The 21,224-nt window shown below is 45.6% G+C and overlaps 1 protein-coding gene across 1 annotated transcript in view; it reads right to left on the reverse strand.

Moving 5' to 3' along the window:
* Positions 1–18,586, reverse strand: part of KIAA1217 (KIAA1217 ortholog) — a 372,896-nt gene extending 354,310 nt beyond the window's left edge. Inside the window, exon 1 of the mRNA XM_058669605.1 lies at positions 18,465–18,586. The gene's annotated coding sequence lies outside the window, so the exon portion shown is untranslated. The remainder of the gene's footprint in view (positions 1–18,464) is intronic.
* Between the last annotated feature and the right edge of the window lie 2,638 nt (positions 18,587–21,224).

The raw sequence follows: 21,224 nt of genomic DNA on the forward strand, positions 1-21,224 counted from the left end.
AGTTCCTTGTTTACATAAGTTGGGATGCAAGATGAAGAAAGGGAAAATACATCCATTAAACATTTTAAAAATCATATGACCCATCAACAAAGTCAACCTAAATGACTGTAAATGTGTCCTGGGGTCTTCAAAAGTTCTTATAAAATATATATAAAATCTTCGCACCAAAATAACATCTCTTTTTCTTTTACTTTTGCCATACCTTGTTAGAAGTACCCTCATACATTTTCTTTTTCTCTTTATTCAAACCACATACATTTTACACCAAAGTACTGTAGAAAAATTATGCAATTAAGAAATTGCTCTAGGGCCAGTGTGGTGACCTAGTGGCTAAATCCTCACCTTGCACATGCCAGGATCCCATATGGGTGTTGGTTCATGTCCTGGCTGTTTCACTTGCCTTCCAGCTTACTGCTTGTGGCCTGGATGGCCCAAGGCCTTGGGACCCTGGACCCACACGGAGGACCTGGAAGAAGTTCCTGGCTCCTGGTTTCGGGTTGACTCAGTTCTGGCTGTTGTGGCCATTTGGGCAGTGAACAAATGAATGGAAGATTTTTCTCTTTGTCTCTCCTTTACTCTGTAAATCTGCTTTTCCAATAAAAGCAAATAAATAAATCTTTTTAAAAAAGGAATTGTTCCTTGTACTGCGTCTAAAATCATTCAAGGCCAAGGCAGGCATTCAGTCTGGTGGTGAAATGTTCATTACCCTTATTGAAGGGCTCGAGTCCAATGCCTGACTCTGATTCCAAATTCCAGTTTCATACTAGTGTTGACAACTAGGGAGACAACCATGATGGTTCAGTGTTTGGCTCCCCACCAGCTATGTGGGAGTCCTGGATTGAGGTCTTGGCTCAGGGCTTCGACCTGGCCATTCTGGGCATTTGGAAAGTGAGCTAGTGGATGGTTTTGGCTTCTCACATCACCAAGGAAATCCAATTCAAAGCCAAAATGACATGGCACTTTACACCCACTTGGATGTGTATTATGAAAAACAATTAGATAATCAAACAAGCAGAAAATCCTAAGACAAACCAGTAACAGAGACAGGAGAAATCAGACGGTGCACACTGCTGGTGGGAGTGTCAGAGTGGGGCAGTAACTTGGACAATGACTCAGTGGCTCCTTAACAAATCAACAGATCATGACAGCTCCAGCCATTCCATTTCAGAACATATAACAGTACATGAAAGCCTGGCTCAAATATACATGTGTTTGCTCATATCCAGGTGTTAGTGTTGTTAACAAGGTCCAAAAGGTAGAAGCAACTCAAGGGCTCACTGACCGATGAATAAAGATCATGTAGAGGCAGGTGCTAGACCTGAACTAGGATGCACACATTACATATCTGACTCTAGATCTTGACTCTGGGCTCTTGCTACTGCAGACTTTGGGAGGCAGCAGGTGGTGATTTGCATACTTGAGTCCCTCCCATCCAATGTAGCAGTTTGCTGTCTAGGGTGGCTCGAGATGGGAATTTGGGGAAGTGAACCAGCATATGGGAACACTCACCTTTTATTTTTTTAATTTTTTGTATTTGTTCTTAATAATCTTACTTAGTTGATTAGGGTACAAAGGGTCAAGGGCTATAGGAAAGTGGATAATACTATTTTTTCCACACTAACAGCATTTTTTCCCTGTATCTGGGGTCAGGGGAGAAACAAAGGGAAAAACCCCACCCAGCCTCCCACCCATCCCAGGTTCCCAATGTGAGGCACGCTCCAAGGGTCCTGCTCAAGCAGTTTTGATAGTTCAACAGGTCTGAATTGCTGCCAATCTCGCCATTCCAATCGCAATGAAACCTATTCAGAATCCATTGGCTGACATAGGCTCTTCATGGTTGGGGTTCTGAGATCAGCAGTTCAGTTGGAGGGATCTCCAAAGAAACTTCATCTGAGATGATCCCAAACCTGATTATTGTGTGAATTTGCCAGTACAGGGTCCGGCACCATCCATCGCCCCAATCAGCTTATGCACATGTTGGTCATTGCAATTGCTGGGTCAGTTCTGTTTCCAGCCCTGTCTTCCACATTGAACCAATGGGTGTTTTAGTCCAGCCCGATCCTACCCACTTCATACTCGGTCCTCACGCAAACCAGTGGGAACTGCAGCCTAGTTGGGGCGACTCCCCATAACCCTCACCAGGCCTACGCCCTACCCTGGTTCCCATGCATGCCAGTATATAAAGCAGGCTTGTTCAGTCTGTCCCACATCCCATTTAGCTCTCGTACTTGTCAATGGTCACTGAAGCCTAGTTCAACCCAACCAACCTACTATCCAGCCCACACACATATTGGCAGGTGCCTTTCTGTCTAGCCACCCCTGCTGCTGTCCTGGTTTTCGTGTTCTCCAGTGGGAGTGGTTACCCATGAGGAAGGTGTCCACTATCTCCCTAGTAGGCCACTCCCACTCTCAGGTTATGCACTCTCCAGGTGGTTCTGGCATATAACTTGACAGAATTAGCCCCCAGTGCCAGCCTCTGCCATCTGATGATGTGACAAAGCCCAAACAACCCTCACACCTTCTAATTTTTGCTTGCACCAGTCGGAACCATCAGCCCAACCTGGCCCTTCCCTAATGTAGCTCACATGAGGCCCACAGGTGCTGTAGTCCTGCCTGGTCTGGTTTGCCTCCATCCCAATTCATGCTCTCCAGTGGGAGTGGTCGACCAGGGAGCCCACATTTCCCCGGCCAGCTTTCCCCCTCCAAGTTCTCATGTGTGCTGTTTGGGCACTGCAGCCACATCTGGTACGGCTCACCTCACCTTGGCATTCCTTAATGTGCACTGGTATGTGTTGCAACCGAAGCTGGCCTGACCCACACTCTATGCTGGCACTCTGATTCACCAGCGGTTGATGTGAATGAGTTCGGGCTAGTCTGCCCCCCACCTATGCCATATGTATGATGGTGGGTATCTTCCTCTGGCCTGGTCTGGGTTGCTCCTTATTGTGGTTCTTGGGCTCACCTGTAGGGACTCTGTTCTGACAGAGGAGTTTCCCAAGCTCCTTCTTCAGAACCTCTCCCTATGCCAGGTCTTGCGCATACTAGTGGTTTCATGGGCCAGCCCTCATTGCCGGCCTTCAATCCATTCCAGTTCTTGGTGTTGGCTGTTTCACCCCAGCCAAGGCTTGTCCATATCCAGACACTGTTCACACATGGCTCAGTAGGGACAGAGACCCAGCCTAGTCCATCTTACATCTACCCAGATTCTCCAGAGCACCAGATGGTGCTCGCGTCTAGCCCAGCTTGGTGCGCCCAACCCCAGCCCACACTTGTGCCAAGGGAGATTGCAGCCATATCCAGACCAGAACACAGCCCCCACTCCAGCCCCCGCACCTTCCCGTGGGAATTCCAACCCAGCAAGGGTGTACTCTCATAGCTCCCCAACTGAGTCTATCCCCAGCCCTAGATTACGCGCGTACCAGTGGTTGCTCTGACCCAGTTGGCTTAGCCCCTCACCTGTCTCAGTCTTTGTCTTTGATGCTGTGGTGTAGTATTCCTGCCTCATGCAGACCAGTTGGTGTAAGAGCCTAGGTTGGAATGACTTGTGCTCCATCCTGATTTCTGTTCATTTTTGTGAGTTGAAGCTTGCTTGGCCCTACCTGGTCCGTTTCCTTCTAGTTGCAGCTCGGCCCACCCAACACCCTATTTTAGGATGCACCTTCGGGTGGTACTGCCTTGACCTGCCCAGATTGCCATCGGTTCCTTTACCTGTTAGTGATGGCAGGTGCCATGGTCACTCCTAGCTTAGCCCATTGCCACCCCAGTTCGTGAGCTAACCTGCAGGATTCGTATTTCCACAGAGATGGGTCCACACTTCCCCCACAGAGTCTACCCCCAGACTAAGTTCTCTCACTTGCTGATTAGTGTCTTGACCCTGCCAAATGTTACCAGTCCACTATTCCACCACCCAGTCAAGTAATGGTACCTAGCCCTGCCAAACAGGCCCCATCCTTAGCTTTGGTGTGGACTGGTGTATGGCAGTCACACTCACCCTTTATATCAATTAAAATAAGTTAATTAATCAATTTTTAAAAGAATAAAGAAAATGTGGTGGAGGCGTTCGATGAAATATTATTCAGCCTTAAGCAGCAAAGAAATTCTGGGACAGGCACTGTGGCGTAGTGGGGTAACCCGCTACTTGGGATGCCTGAGTGTGAGACTGAGTTTCAGCTACTCTGCTTCTGATCTGACTCTCTTCTAAAGGACCTGGGAAACAGCAGGGATGGCTGAAGTATTTGAGTTTCTGCCACCCATGTGGGGACCCAGATAGAGTTGTTGGCTTCAGCCTACTCCAACCCTAGCTGCTGTGGCCATTTGAGTAGGGAACCAATGGATGGCCTCTCCTGTAAGTGGCAGGATCCACTGCCATCAGTGCTGCCTCCCAGGATTTGCACTAGCAGGCAGTTGAAGCCAGAATTTGAACCGAGGCATTACAGCGTATCCCACTCAGCATCTTAACCACTATATCAAATGATCGCTCCACAATGAACTTCAAGGGGTTGCTGATTTGCTTCTAGCACCCGGGGACTTACCCTTCCTTCTTTAAATAATTAGGAGGGCAGAGAAGATAGAGAGCCATGGTTTTCTGCCATTCTGCCATACCCAGAGCAGAACAGTGTGGCTGCTGAGATAATAAAAGCAAGCGAGTTGACCCCTAGGACTGTTCTAGTAATTGCCTCAACAGTATCCTGGCCACTGTGCATGCAGGACACACTCCATCACAGCTTGGCAGCCTTTTTTAATTGAAAGACAGAGTTCACAGCTCAAGAGGACCATGGTTTAATATCAGGGCAAAGTATTGAAGGTGCTACTAAGAGACATAGAGATACATGAGACAGTCTCTGCAATTACAAGTCAATCATGAACCAGTCACATGCAAGGGTTAGGAAAATCCTGATGTTTGGAAGTTCAAAGTCAAATAACCATGAGTCAGAGAAGAAACAACTTGTCAGTATTTGAGCTGAATGAAAACAAAAACACAGCAAACAGAAATCCAAGCTACATTGATAAAGCACCCTTAACAGATAAGTGACAGCATTATATTACACCACAGTACAACTTCTATTCCAAGTATTTATTCTAGAAAATAAAAAAGATCTTAAGTCAGGGTTCAGTGTTTGGGCACAGGAGTTTAAGTGGCTACCTGTATTGCTGCCATAGTTTATAAAAACCAATGAAAGTTTTGGCAGCTGCACTTTTGATTCAGTTCCTTGCTAACGTGCCTGGGAAAGCAACAGAGGATGGCCCAAGAGCTTGAGCCCCTGACATTCATGTGGGAGTCTCAGATGCAGCTGCAGGTGCCTGGCCTTGACTTGGCTGACCCGTGCCATTGAAGCCTTTCTGGAATGAACCAGTGGATGGAAACTCAATCTGTCTCTCTGTTTTTCCTTCTGTCTCTATTACCCTGCCTTTCAAAAAATAAAATTAAACCTTTAAGAAACAAGTCTCTGGCCCAGTGGTGTGGTCTAGTAGCTAAAGTCCTCGCCTTGAATGTACCCCGGATCCCATATGGGCACTGGTTCTAATCCCGGCAGCTCCACTTCCCATCCAGCTCCCTGCTTGTGGCCTGGGAAAGCAGTCGAGAACGGACCAAAGCTTTGGGATCCTGTACCCTCATGGGAGACCTGGAGGAAGTTCCTGGTTCCTGGCTTCAGATCGGCGCAGTACTGGCTGTTGCGGTCACTTTGGGAGTGAATCATCAGACGGAAGATCTTCCTCTCTGTCTCTCCTCCTCTCTCTATATCTGACTTTGTAATAAAAATAAATAAATCTTTAAAAAAAAGAAACAAGTCTCAAAGATCTGTGCTCTCACTTTCATAAAATTAAATGGAAAATCAGTAAAACAAGAGAAGACATGAAGAACAAAAATTGAGGAAATAGATGGCAGAAAGCAATGGAGCAAAATCACTGCAGGCAAAAGCTAGTGCTGTGAAAGGAGCCATAAAATGTCAGCTTAACAGGACTCTAATGGAGAATAAAGGAGAATGCCATCAACGACCAATATCAGCAACGAAAGGACAACAGCATAAAACAAAAGGCCTTAAAACATGCAGGACCTTTTGCCAATAAATTCAGCTATCCAGACAAGGTATACAAGTTGTTTTTAAGGGCAGATATAAGAAGACATGAACAATATTCATGTCTCCATGAAGAAGTGGACCTGACAATTAGAAACCTTGCCAATATGAAATTTGTGGAGAACCGAGACAACTTCCTTGGTGCAAGCTACACACAGTCAATAAAATAGAATCTAATTCCCAGCACACTGCTCCAGAACATGTAAGCACAGGAAATGCCTAGTCTTGCAAGCCACGGTCTCCAAATCAGACATTGTCATTCCAAGTAAGTAAACTAACAACAGAAACTCTCATCACCATCATCTATGTAAAACTGTATAAGACTATTTTAATAATTTTTATATTGCTACATAAGTAAATATAGAGGATAATATGTTATACTGAGTAGGATACACCCCAGAATTGCAAAGATAACATTTGAAGATCAACGATGTGATGTAATACACTACTTTAAATGCATGAGAAAAGACAAAAAATGCTATGACTACCTAAATAGAAATTCAATGGTAAGACGAGTAATGACAAGTGTGTATAACATTTGGACATCCGTTCACTAATAAAGGCTACAAGTAGCAAATATGTATGAGAGAAATACTCATCAATGTTGGTCACTGAGGATGAACTGATCACTGCATTGGTAACAGCACTGGTCACTGGAATGGATGAAGCTAAAAATACTAACGACACCAAGTACTGGACAAAATGCTTAGCAAATGGAATTTTCATAAACTGATTGTGGAAATGTAAAATGAGAGAACCATACAGGAAAACAAACTTGGATGTTTCTTACAAAATTTGAGATTGCATTGACCTTTGGAGCTATCAATTCTGTTGTTGGATTTATGCTCGAGAGATGTTAAAATGTATGCCCACACATGGCTATACCAAAATTTTCATGACAGCTTTATGAATGAAAGTCCCAATTGAAGACAGCCCAAATCATCAACTGGGGACTGGATAAAACTACTCTTCACAGGATACTATTCAGAAACAGAGAGGAATACGTTCCTGCTTTAAACAAAAGAACCTGGATGAAAATCTACACATTGTGAGCAGAGAGAGAAACCTGGCACCAAAGGCTACTTGCTTTATGATTTAATTTGTTTTGCACCAAGATGGACAAAGAAGACTCAGTGTGAATCATGAACCCTGATACAGAACATGGTGATGGTTTCAAAGCTGTGCCTATCAGGGAGATTTGGAAAACTGTATCCTTAATATGGTTATTTATACATTCATATCAATGAGCTCGATGAACACAGACAAAGCATGGGAGATTTTTGACTACATTTTTTTCTTTTTACAAGAAAATATTGAGGTTGATGCTTTTTTTTAAAGATTTTTTTTTTATTAGAAAGGCGGATATACAGAGAGGAGAGAGACAGAGGAAGACCTCCCATCCCATGATTCACTCCCCAAGTGGCTACAACGGCTGAATCTGAGCCAATCCGAAGCCAGGAGCATCCTCCAGGTCTCCCACATGGGTGCAGGGTCCCAAGGTTTTGGGTCGTCCTCAACTGCACTCCCAGGCCACAGGCAGGGAGCTGGATGGGAAGCGGGGCTGCTGGGATACAAACCAGCACCCATAAGGGATCCCGGCTCATGTAAGTTGAGCACTTAAGCTGCTGCGGGGATTAGAACTGTGACCCATATGAGATCCTGGCGCATTCCCGGCAAGGACCTTAACTGCTACGCTATTGTGCCGGGCCTGATGCTTGTCTTGTATATCCATCAATCAGATCAAGATTCAGAAGATCCCAAGCCTCAGAGAAGATTCTATCAGCTCCTTATGAGAGACTCACATCTGGCCTCTCTGCAGAAATTAATTCCTGCTTTTTGTGTTTCAAACAAATGCAAGCGTTTGGGGTGAACTCTCTCATCTCTACCTTTTTTTTTTTTTTGCTCAATATCAATTTATAAGATTCATCCATGTTGTTTTCTCATTGCAACCCATTTTTGGTATTATTAAACTATGAGCATTCCTGTACAATTATTGAAGCTCATGAGCATGTTTTCCCATTGATAAAACACAGAAAACTGTTATAGGTGTCTTTAGCTTAACAGAGACCAGCAAATAGTTTGCTAGAGTGTAGAAAAGTTTTATTCTTTACTCACTAAAATATGAGAATCTATTTTTTTCTTTTCCTGGAGTTGATCTCACAATTTTACAGAGCTGCCTCATGAACTCCAAAACAATGAAGATGCATTGTAGGTCTAGATATAAAATCAGAAAACCTTGGAGGTTCTGTTTCTTCATCCTTCATCTTTATATCTTTTATTCTTTTTTCTTGTCTTATGGCAATGGCCAAGCTTCTTGGTACCATGTTGAAAAGAAATGGAGAGAGTGAGCAGCAAGATCTGTTCTTGACTACAAGAGTTTTTTCAATACTTCACAGTTGCTTTTAAAACTTATAGTGGGTTTTTTTTAAAAGTTACCTTTATTCCCAGTTGAGGTATATATTTATTTAGTTCTGCTTGCTCAAAATTTTACCAAAAATGATGGCTAAATGTTAACATACACTTTCTTTTTTTTTTTTTTTTGCTTTTGGATTTGCATCTTTTGGAATACTCAGTTGTTTTTTGTCCTTCCAAACGCTTATATAATGACTGACATTACATGGTGATTGTGGGTATGTTTGATGAATTTTTATTCTTTTATTTTAAATTTAATTTGGTTTTTAATGTCTGCTAGCTCTATTTTTCTATTTGAGAGATAAAGAGGGCTCTCATCCACTTGGGCAGGGCTAAGCTGACACTGGGAGCTGGGAACTCAACGCAGGTCTCCCTCCCAAGCTGAGCCAGCACCGCGGCTTCCCAAGGTGCCCATTAGCAGGCAGCTGGCACAGGAGGCAGAGCCAAGCCTGAGCTCAGCACTCTGACAAGGGATGCATCTGACCCAACCAGTAGCTTGACTCCTGGGGCAAACACTAGATTTTTGTTCTTTTTTCTTCACTTAAACTCTTCCTAACACTCTGTCACAATTTGTTCCTCTGAAAATTTTAACAGAGACAATCCATTTTTCTTGTTAACAGTTGTGCAGTTGGGGACATTTTGTCTTCCCTGCAGCAGGGAATACCACTTCCCACTCCTTTTCCTGAATAGCACCTGCAACAGCTCCACCCATCCCTGCATGTCAGAAGTCACATGGCCTGGAGCATTTTGCATGCACCCCATCAACCCAGAGCAAGCAAAGTCATTCTACAGTTCTTGACAGGCAACAGCTTGGCGTCAGGAACATGACTTTGTAGCTCTCGGCATGGCCTTTTTATTTTTAATTCATCAGTTTGGTTTTATTATTATTATTATTATTATTATTATTATTATTATTATTACTATATAGGTCCATAGGCCCTGGGATCTCCCTTCTCCTTCCCCAAGACTTTGCTCCTCCCCCCACCCAGTTCCCCTACATTATTACTATAGCATAGTTCTTCATCCTGGCTTAGTTTTCTCTCTTTTTCATTTGTTGGTTTTAGGTTCTCTATTTCCTCCCAGTGGTTGGGTTCTACGAAATGTTAAGTCAAAAGAAAATGCTAAATAAAAACAAAACAAGGGGAGACCAGTGTGGTACCCTAGCGGCTAAAGTCTTCAACTTGCATGCATTAGGATCCCATATGGGCGCCGGTTCTAATCCTGGCAGCTGCACTTCCCATCCAGCTCCCTGCTTGTGGCCTGGGAAAGCAGTTGAGGATCGCACAAAGCCTTGGGACACTGCACCTGTGTGGGAGACCTGGAAGAGGTTCCAGGTTCCCAGCTTTGGATTGGTGCAGCACCGGCCATTGCGGTCACTTGGGGAGTGAATAATCAGATGGAAGATCTTCCTCTCTGTCTCTCCTCCTCTCTGTATATTTGACTTTGCAATGAAGATAAATAAAAATCTTACAAAAATGCTACATGGTTTGGTTTAGTTAAATTTTGATAACAATAGGTCCTTTTAGGTAAACTTTCACTATTACCATATTAGTATTAAGTATCTATTTTCATCTAGTTTAAAGTCAGAGCTATAGAAAGAGAGAGTCAAACAGATCTCCCAGCTGCTGGTTCATGTCTGAAATGTCCCCAACTGTAGAGGCTGGGTCAGGAGACCAGAACCTCATTTGGATCTCCCCATGTGGGTGGCGGGGTGAAAGGCATTCAGATATCATCTGCTACTTCCCAGAATGCACATTCATAGGAAACTGAGCCAGAATGCACATTCATAGGAAACTGAGCCAGAAACGAAAGAGCCAGGATGTGAACAGGCTCTTGATATGGGATGTGGGTATCCCAGGTGCTAACTTAACCCACCATACCACAACACCCATGCCTAACAACATTAATAGATAATAGATAATGAAGAAATAGTGATTTTTGTTTCATTGACTCCTGAATTCCTGTTATTCTTAAAAAATATGAAAAGGGTGTGACACCTACTCTTTCACAGCAGTTTAATGTTTTTATCACTATTTTTTTTAAAAGAGTCTTAGTCCTTGAAATAATTTTCAAATTCCAAGAAAAATATAGGACATTTTTCATGTGTGAAGATATAACTTGGCCATATTTCACAAACACTCTTTTTTTTCTGAAAGTTTTGAGAATCTTCCCTGAGCTGCTAAAAAATACTTTTCCCCTCAGATTTGAGATTTTTAACTGAAGCTCACGAGTTAGATGCCTTGTTGATCTAATACCATTAAGTGGCGGAATGGGTCCAATTCATCCCATGCGCTGCCATTATGGGAAATGCCCTCCCCTGCTCTGGGCTCCTGTGTACACATAACGAACTAATGAGAGAAGGGCTCTCATTTCAGTCTTGTTTCCAACAAACAAGCACAAGTAAACAAGCCATCATTTTGAAGTAGTTGCCCTTCTCCACTGTTAAAGACATGATTTGTTTCTGCCAAACTCTATTTTGTGCCCATAAAACCAATGCTCTCCTGCATGAAGATGAGAATGCTTCGTTTTTCCGCATGAGCCAGTCAAAATCATTCTGACCACAGCCTATTTAATAGGCCATTCAATGCCATTAACTTAAGTGCATGCAAGTGCCCCCTGGTTAGAGAAAAAACATTTCCACTGATGCTATTTACTGAAAACCAACGTTATCTTTCTTGCCTAAGCCATCACACAGAGCCAGGACCCTACCTGGGCAGGAAAAGAATCAACATGCTCATTTACATAAAACAACATCATTAAGCCAGGAAGAATGTGTGTCTGGCATCACCCCTGACTGCCTCTCAAACAAGCACAACGGATGATGCCATTTTACATCTGATTTTCCTACCCAACCTTGACTGGGAGGAGCACTGTGGAATGCTCCCCAGCAGGAATTCACCCCATGATTAACAGCCTGGCACTGCACCATCCCTTTTGTGGACTCTCAGCATCTTTACAGTGGGCTGTCAGTTTCCTCTCTTCAGCTTATGTCCATACCTCCATCCTCCTGGTTCCCTTGCCCATGACCAAGTTCACCTGTGTTTGCCCATAATCCAGTACCAGCTTCCCTTTCTTTAGTTTTTAAGATGTATTTGTTTATTGTATAGGCAAAATTATAGAGAGACAGAGAACCTTTCATCTTCTGATTCAGCCCCCATGTGACCACAATGGCCAGAAGTAGCTGACGCTGAGAGTCAGGAAGTTCTTCCAGGTCTCCCATGTGGGTGCAGAGACCCAAGCACTTGGGCTATCCTCCTCTGCTCTCCCAGGCATATTAGCAGGGAGCTGGATTAGAAATGGAGTGGCTGGGACTCCAACTGCAGCCTATGTAGAGATGCTGCATTACAAGTGGCTGTTTAACCTGTTTTACCAAAACGCCAGCCCCCCAGTTTCCCTCTCCTAGTTTCAGGGATAAACTGCCCTACACTTCTCATCCATCTGCTTTCAGAACTGAGGACTTTCTGAAGTCCCATGTGATGCAGAACATGATGGCTTTGTACATTCCACAGAGCCACTGGAATAAGAACTTTTGGTCCAATGTGGCTAATTCTCATTATTCCCAGTGGTTAGGCTTGTCACATCAGCACCAGCACTGAATTAGTGCATATGGAACAGTGCTTTCAAGGAAATGCAGAGTTCTAATCCTAGGAGTGTGGTGATATTGTGAAAACCAATCAACATAACCTTGTTTTCTGTGTAGACACCTTATTTTTTATATGTTGCTGATGCATTCATATTAAATTTAGCCCCCAAGCTTATTGATACACCCATTTCCTTGCCCTAGTTTTCCATACATTAGACAGCCCTCAGTACCACACATTGTTTTTTTTTTAAAGATTTTATTATTATTATTGGAAAGCCGGATATACAGAGAGGAGGAGAGACAGAGAGGAAGATCTTCCATCCGATGTTTCACTCCCCAAATGAGCCGCAATGGGCTGGTGCGTGCCAATCCGATGCCGGGAACCAGGAACCTCTTCCGGGTCTCCCACGCGGGTGCAGGGTCCCAAAGCTTTGGGCCGTCCTCGACTGATTTCCCAGGCCACAAGCAGGGAGCTGGATGGGAAGTGGAGCTGCCGGGATTAGAACCGGCGCCCATATGGGATCCTGGCGCGTTGAAGGCAAGGACTTTAGGCGCTAGGCCACGCCACCGGGCCCAGTACCACACATTGTGGACACCTTAAGTAGTGAAGTCAAAAAGCCAGCGTTGTGGCATAGCTGTTCAAGTCACTGCCTGAAGCACCAGCATCCCTTATGGGTGTTGATTTGAGTCTTGGCTGCTCCATTTGTGATCCAGCTCCCTGCTGATGTGCCTGGGAAAGCAGAGAAAAATGGCCCAAGTCCTTGGGCCCTGTACCCATATGGGAGACATGGATGAAGCTCTTGGCTTCTCGCTTGAGGTTAGCCCAGCCTAGGTCACTGTCATTTACAGAGTGAACCAGTTAGAGACCTTTTTCTCTCTGTCCTTTTCTGTCTGGGACTCTTTCAATTAAGTAAAAAAAAAATCTTTTATTAAAAAGTGAAATCACCAACATAGAGAATAAGCAAAAATGTGATAACCAGGACCCTCGCTACTGAGATCACAAAAGGCAGTCAAGTCTTTAGGACCCTTTGGGTGGGGACAATTTATTGCCACTCTGTCTGTGAGGGCATGAATACAAATTTCAGGATGATAATAAGCCCCAGCTGTTAGGGCCATTTGGGAAGTGAACCTGGAAGCTGGAAGATCTCTCTGTGTCTCCTTCTCTTTGTAACCATGCCTTTCAAATAAAAACAAAATAAATCTTTAAAAAAGAGAAATTAATAAAATGTTCTTTATGTAGAGCACTGAATGCTTCATGGAGCACTTGGAGTTTCATTTTCCCTATAATTGAGTTCTTCTGCTTGACGAGAGATTCACAACTTATTTGAATGTGAATTTTATAATAAACTGGGAGGCAGGCAATGATGCTTACCAGAAATCACCTCTCTATGACATTATGGGAATCTTTCTATGCTTTCAAAAAATTGTAACTTGTTCATTTTTTATTACTTGAAAAGCAGAGAGAGATAAGGAGAGGAGAGGAGAGGGGAGGGGAGGAGAGGAGAGGGGAGCAGAGGAGAGGGGAAGAGAGGAGAGGAGAGGAGAGGAGAGGAGAGGAGAGGAGAGGAGAGGAGAGGAGAGAGGAGAGGAGAGAGGAGAGGAGAGAGAAGAGGAGAGGAGAGGAGAGGAGAGGAGAGGAGAGGAGAGGAGAGGAGAGGAGAGGAGAGGAGAGGAGAGGAGAGGAGAGGAGAGGAGAGGAGAGGAGAGGAGAGGAGAGCATTTCCAGCTCCTGATTTTTCCTAAATGCCTGCAATAGCTGGGGCTGGGTCAGGCTGAAGGCAGGAGCCAGGAACTCTATGCAGGTCTTTTGTGTGTGTGGCAGGGGCCCAGGCACTTGAGGCATCATCACTTCCTGCCTCCCAGGGTGAGTATCAGCAGGAAGCTGGGATCACAGGGTCATGGGCTTGTACCCAGTCACTCTGATGCGCAGCTGGGTATCCTGACTAGTGTGCTACTCACAGCTCCACACGCCTGGCCTTCTTTCTCTATGTCTGTTGAAGACAACTGCCAGATGCATGTCCTTTTGCAGCATCCTAGAGATGCCATGGGTCATGTCACATACGAAGTGCTCCCCTTGCAGGCTCTGGTACTCACTTTTGCCCACTCACCACCTAAGTGATCTTGGCCAAGTAACTCAGTGTTTTGAGGGCTCTCTCCCACCTGCAGATCAGGGATATTATTGATCATCGTGGACTGATACAAAATCTTTTTTATAGTTATGTTTCTTTATTAGAGGCAGAGAAGAAAAGAGAAAATGCCCTACTACTGGCTTGCTTACTCCTCAAAAGGATGACAACTACTGGGACTTGACTGACTGGGCTAAATGGTAGCCAGGTGCTCAATCCAAGTTTCCTACTAGGGTGGCAGGGATCCAATTCCTTGAGCTGTCACTGCTGCTTCCCAGGAGCTGCATTAGCCAGGAAGCTGGAGTCGGGGACTGGAACTGGGACTCGAACCCAGGTAGCCAGTGCGGGGCATGGCACCTTCACCAGCATTTTTCATCCTTAGGCCAAACACTCAACTTACAGTGTTTTTTCTGTTGAGTGTCTTGGACTTCGCCAAATGGTTGCAAGTGATTTGCTCTTTCTGCATCATCATCATCCCATCTTTGGAGCCATCCTGTCCTTCCTGGATCTCTGCTTCAGAGCCCATGTCCTAAGGAGGGACGATTTGGGACCTCAGGTGACTCACAAGCAGGAAAAACCTTTTCAGGGCCACAAAAATCTTCAGACACCCTAGAGGAAGAAGAAGTTAGCAAAATGCAAAGTGTCTTCATCACAACTCTGCTGGCGTGACAGTTGCCATCTCTTTCCAGGAGATGTGTTTTCTTCCCTGCACTGAACTGACAACAGCTGTGCTCTCCCAGGAGAGGCTGTCTTCAGCTCCCCACATTGGGGCGTGCAGAGGCTCACTCACAGTTTCTCACACTGCAAAGGTGAAATATCAAGACAAGCTGGAGAGTGGAAGAGCCCTGGGGTTTTGGATGATGCTCTCCCTAGTGATCAGATCCATAAAATGACATTGCGGAGTTATTTTCTCCTCTATCTGAACTTTCTTTTTTTTTTAAAAGATTTATTTATTTTTTTTATTACAAAGTCAGATATACAGAGAGGAGGAGAGACAGAGAGGAAGATCTTCCGTCCAATGATTCACTCCTCAAGTGAGCGCAACGGGCCGGTTCTGTGGTGATCGAAAGCCAGGAACCAGAGACCTCTTCCAGGTCTCCCACATGGGTGCAGGGTCCCAAAGCTTTGGGCCATCCTCAACTGCTTGCCCAGGCCACAAGCAGGGAGCTGAATGGGAAGTGGAGCTGCCGGGATTAGAACCGGCGCCCATATGGGATCCTGGTGCGTTCAAGGCGAGGACTTTAACCGCTAGGCCACGCCGCCAGGCCCTATCTGAACTTTATAATCTTTTTTTCTCCTCCCAAAGATGCAGGAAGAGAAGTGCAGACTACAAGGACAGAAAGGAGATAAGGCTGACACACTTTGTTGGTTTCCCAGTCATCTCAGCCACGTGCTGCTCTGTGGCATTCCTGTGCAAGGGGCAAACCTACCAGGCATCACACAGCAACCACTGAGACTCGGGTAACTTTCTTGAGTGACTTTTTGGTGCTAAATTACACACCATTTGAGGAACAGAGTTCCTGTTTAAAATTAAGCATTTGAACAACTTTTTTTTTCAGCTATCAGTGCAAAGGGTCAAGTGTGTGGCAGAGGCCCTAACAACCATGCAGAAGATGTCACCTACACAATGCATTGCACAGGGGAGTCCGGGATTAGGTCTGGTGCCCACAGCCAATCATTAGCTCAGTGCCCCCACGTCCACATATACACATACTTAGGGTCTTGTGGTTATCTCCAAGAAAGCACTTGCCACACTGCATACAAATTAAACTGTTATTAAGCAGGCCTGATGGAGTATTCTCTCTCCATGCTTTCATGATCATGCTTTCCAGGGAAGGCTCCTGGCAGCTGATAGGCACGTTGCATCCTGTAGGAGCTCTCAGACCAGAGCAGGGCTCTGCATAGAGAATTGCAAATGCCAGAAAGCAGGGATTGGGGGCCCACTGTGCTCAGCCTGAAAAGGTGCGAATGAGTACTGGAGCCCACAGTTGGAGAGCTCAGCGTCCAGGCACACGAAGCACCAGGGAACAGTCTAGAAAGTTCAGCCCAGGCAGAGCGCCTGCCATCTCTGCCTCATTCCAAGGCTTAGTGCAAATCCTGGGCTCCTGGATGCCTCAGCATTTGACCTTAACCAAGGCCTTTCAACTCCGCACAGTCCCACTTCCTAGGGGAGCAGAACACAGATAACAACATGTGTCCCGGGGTGCACAGTCACAGGGGCTCAGATACCACATGCCCTGCCTGGCATGTGGCACACGGAGACTTGGAATCAGCAGTGGTTATTACGGGGTAGCCTTTGTGGCTACCCACAATCCTGAGGCTACAGCATCACCACTGCTGTAATTGGAAACACATTCACTTTTGCTACTCCTGCAAATGAGTTCAAAGTCCACTTCTCCAATGCATGAGGTAGTTGGGGCTTTCAGAGCTAAGCCCCATACATGTTCCGCTCCATTTATCAAAGTGTCTCTCTAATGCTCACCCAAGGCTAAGTCAATTACACCGGATCCTGTCCCGCCTTCTGCTGTGCTCCCTGAACCACATTCCACATGGGGATGGCTCCATTCCTCCACTTCCTCCGCTTCTATCACATTCCACACATACCACCCAGGGCCCAGTGAGGTTACAACCCTTCTGGCAAAGCAAATCTGCATCTTGTGTTCTATTTTGAAGTTCTGGAAAGTAGTCACAAGCTCCTTCAGTGTCCCAACCCCGGTGACCTCAACCCGTGCAACCAAACAGTCCTGGAAGAGAATTATTAGTGTGCTTGTCAGATTCCTCCCCCAGAGCTAGAGGGACTTGGTCATGAATGAGGCCTCTGAACGATTGCCTCTTTGATCTCTGGCTGCTTGTACAACTCCACAGAGAAGCTACATTCCAGTCCAAACCACACAAAGAGAGGGGGACCAAGGTTATTTACAATGGACTGGCTGCGGATGCTAAGTGGAGTTTAGCTCTTGAAAGATTCACAGGCGCATGGCATTTTGGCTGCCAGAACTTTTCCCTCCCCCAGTCAGTGGCGTCAAACAGGAAAGCTGCAGAGGACGGTCTAATCTCTGGCTTCTCTCCCTGGGGTGGGAAAGGCAAGTGGGCAGAGACAGCACATGATGGAATTCACATGCCTGGGGAGGGAAACCCAAGTCATTCGGCAGGGGCGGCAAAAACAACCAAAATCTTCTTAATCAGGGTCTTGTCACCTTCTCTGTAAGCTCTGCCCAGCCCAGCATGTCCACAGACATGGTGTCCTACCAACAACACACAGGGAGGGAAAGCAGCCTCTGGGAGTTGCCTGAACTTCCTGGCTCCTGATGCTATGACCTGGACTTGCCCTGGGGCCACAGCTGGTGCCAACATGGGGCCCCTGATTCTGTCACAGCACGCGCAGACCTTCTCTGACGGTGATGTCCAAGCTGCATGCGGGTCTTGGGTGATTGTGATGTGTAGCCGAGCACTGAATTCTAGGCATATGAAAGGACAACTTGAGTTGCCTAAAAATAGTACTGCAGTAGGATCCATCTATTTTTCTTTGCTTTCTTGATTGAATATCAAAATTGTAGGTTGTGGGGCCAGAATGGGGAACACTCCCTGAGGAGTTCTGAATTGGGTGTCAACTCTAAAATAGCTCATGTCTGTATGAACTAGGCATGACCAAACTTTTGAGCAAATGGAGGCAGCCAATGCTGGGGGGTTACTTGAGCAATCTCACTGTTCTTGAGTCCCATGGTACCCCAGAAAGTGAACACATGCAACACCAAAGGACTTCAACTAATCTTTGAAAAACACTCATTCTGCTGATTTTTGTAGGAACTTTACTCTGAACAAGACACAAACCATACATGCCCTGAAACAGACTGTCACATTTGATTCATTCTATTCACCCCAGACATACACAAGTGGTCCAAGGATGGGCCTAGGTGCCCATTTTGTTGCCCAAAAGATCATGTTTGGTGGACATTTTGTTATGTGTCAGTCCTGATGTTGGCTTCTGGACACAGAAATGGGCAAGCCAATATGTCAAATGCAGAGCCAGAAAGTTACGGCATTTACCATTGATGTTGTCTGCAAGACCAGCTGACATGCAGATGGCAGCTGCACATCAGAAGGGAGTTAGTCACCTGGGAGAGTTCTCTCAGTCACTGCGTACCTTGTGTCTCACGGAGGGGATTCACAGGAGCCGAGTTAAGTAGCTGGACCCTGGGTTTGTGTTTGACTTACTGTCAACATCACAGATGTTTGTTTCACAACATAATAAGATAAACATCTCACCTGAAAAGAAGGGATGCAAGGGCAGGGATCCACAGACCACAGCTCAGTCCTCTGTGGGTCACAGCCTGGGGCTTCAACACTGCCTCCAATGCACAGTTCAGCCAGCTACAGTCTCAGAACCATCCCCATCTGCAAAATACAAAGAATGACATCACTACTTTCCTCAACTCATCAATAATAACCAGAAATGCACACTGATTAAAGAATTCAAGGGACCAGTGCTCTGCATAGCAGGTAAAGCTGCATGCAGCACTGCATATGGGTACCAATTTGAGTCCTGGCTGCTCCATTTCTGATCCAGATCCCTGTTAATGCTCCTGAAGAAAGTGCTGGAAGATGGCCTGTGTGCATGGATCCCAGCCCATATGGGAGACCCCAATGAAGCTCTGGGCTCCTGATTTGGCTCAGCCCTGGATATTGAAGCCATTTAGGGAGTGACGCAGTAGATAGAAGATCTCTGTTTCTCTTTCTCTTTGTAACTGCTTCTCAAACAATAAATCTTTAAAGAAAACGTAGGAAAGACAAAGAGTAAAATCCCCAGGACATCTCATGATCACCCCCCCTTCCTGACCTTGACACATCCATCCAGGGTTAGGAGTTTGCACTTTCAACTTTTCCCCAATGATGCCAAGGAAGGGGGCACATGAAGTTGGATTAGTCACAGAACAAGTACAGGCTTACAGGGAGACAAGCAGGGACCAGATGATGGGTGTAAAGACAAAGCCATCTTCCACTTATTGTGAGGGAGGAAGGCAGCTACTGCAACAGTGCCCTTGTCAGTCACTGATGCACAGGAATACCCTGATCCCCTCTGCTGTACCATGCCACAACAAGAGGGACAGGTGAGGAAGCCATGCCCTGATGGACACAACTTGTTCAACATTAAGTTGTGTCCACAACACATTTCCAAGGCTGCAAGACTGTGGCATTGTGAGGCTAGGCTTCAGGAAAGGTGAGAAATCCCAGCAAGATGATCTTGATGTTGTCATCTTCTCGTTGGAAGACAGCAGAGTTCAAGCTGGCTGCAACATCCAGGTCTGTGCCAGGCCAAAAGCCAGGAGCTGGGAACTCCTCCTTAGTCTCTCTGGTAGGACTCCAACAACTTGTGTCATTGCCCATTGCATTGGCAGGAAAGTAGGTCAGAATCAGTGTAGCCGGAAGACCCAAGTAGGTACACTGATATAGGATGAGGGTGACCTTGGCAGTGGTCTAACCCTCGATGCCACAATGCCAGCCCCTGGTCCCAGCTTAAGGATCAAGTAAATAAAGTCACAAGACCTTAGAGGGGTAGAGAATGAATCACTTAGCTGAGTTCATCTGCATTCAAGGCTCTTGTGCTAAAATCAAGCCCTTTCTTTATGAGACCTTCTACATATTACCACCAATCTGGGTCTGGGATCTGTGACTACAGTGTTCCAACTCAGTACCATATATCTCTCACACTCCCAGCACATCCCAGAACACTGGATGGCATCAAGACTGTGAAATATTGAAAAACAAAGACTATAGCACCAACCAGCTGGCTCGCCACCAAGCACCAAACCAAGCTTGACTATTACCTTGTCTTTACCCAACAGTGCCCTGAATGTACCATCCTATGAAATCCTTACCACAACCCCACCAGCCAGGCACTGCCAACCTCTTTTGTGGGTGAATGTGGAGAGATAGAGGTGAAATGAGGGGTCCAGAATCCCCTGGTAACCAACAAAGCCTGATCTCAAACCCAGGCCTGTCCCACTCCCACCAGTTATTTTGCTTCTGAGTTTGTAATAGTTCCCAGTTCTGTGTGGATCAGTTCATGGTTCAGGAGAAGAGTCCCTAGCTGCTCCCAGCACTCCTCTCTGCTTGGTTTTCCCACCATACCCACAGGATCCCAGATGCCCCTGGGTGCTGAGCCTAATGCTGTATCCTCTTACTGGCTTTGCCCTGTTTCACCCCGGTTGTAAATTCTGGATTAGTCTTCCTGCTCCTCTTTCCCCCCTTCTTTTTCCAAAGACTACCCTTTCTCTGTCCAGCACATGAGTGGAAATGATGATGGGAACAAATCCTGCAGGAGAAAGTAGTCAATTGTAGGTACACACGGCTGCCAACCCACAGGCAGGCAAACACATTTTGAATTACTGGCTGGTCACAGGGTCTTGTTGGAAAGCAGTGAATGATCGTATCCTCTGTGTGGATACCTTCATGATCTAAAATTTTCTCAAGGGTCAAATCTGCAGAAACTCAGGATCATTCAAGAGAACGTGATATTTTCAAGGATATTATTTGATATGTATTCATGCTTTCTTATTTATTCCTTTTAGACAGATCAACTTCAGTTACAGGACTAAAAAGCCCACAGGAATGCCCTTGACTAGTTTCAGGATGCACTGAACGCAAATGAACGAGCTGTTACTGCTTTGCTATTGCACTTCCCCATGGCAGCAGTGGTATCCTACATTCCAAGAAGCAAGTTCATCATCAAAGAGCTACTTTGTACCAGCACAATTTTAACCAGCAAAGCAAATGTGACACTCTCTTGTCTGTCACAGAACTTTCCTTTCTTGCCCAGCAACTGGTAGACATGTTTCCTTCTCTGAGAAACCCAACAGGGTTGCTTCCACCAGTGGGAAATGCAAGTAGCTAGAGGTTACAATGGAGCTGAAAAACAATACATTTCTTTGGTTCTCAAACAATTTTGAAACCCATGCATACAAGGAGATCTTCTAATAGATCCTGAGGAATGGTTACTAACGAAAATGTAGGCATGGGTTTTCAAAT

The sequence above is a fragment of the Ochotona princeps genome, chromosome 10 (assembly GCF_030435755.1).
Source record: "Ochotona princeps isolate mOchPri1 chromosome 10, mOchPri1.hap1, whole genome shotgun sequence".
Lineage (NCBI taxonomy): Eukaryota > Metazoa > Chordata > Mammalia > Lagomorpha > Ochotonidae > Ochotona > Ochotona princeps.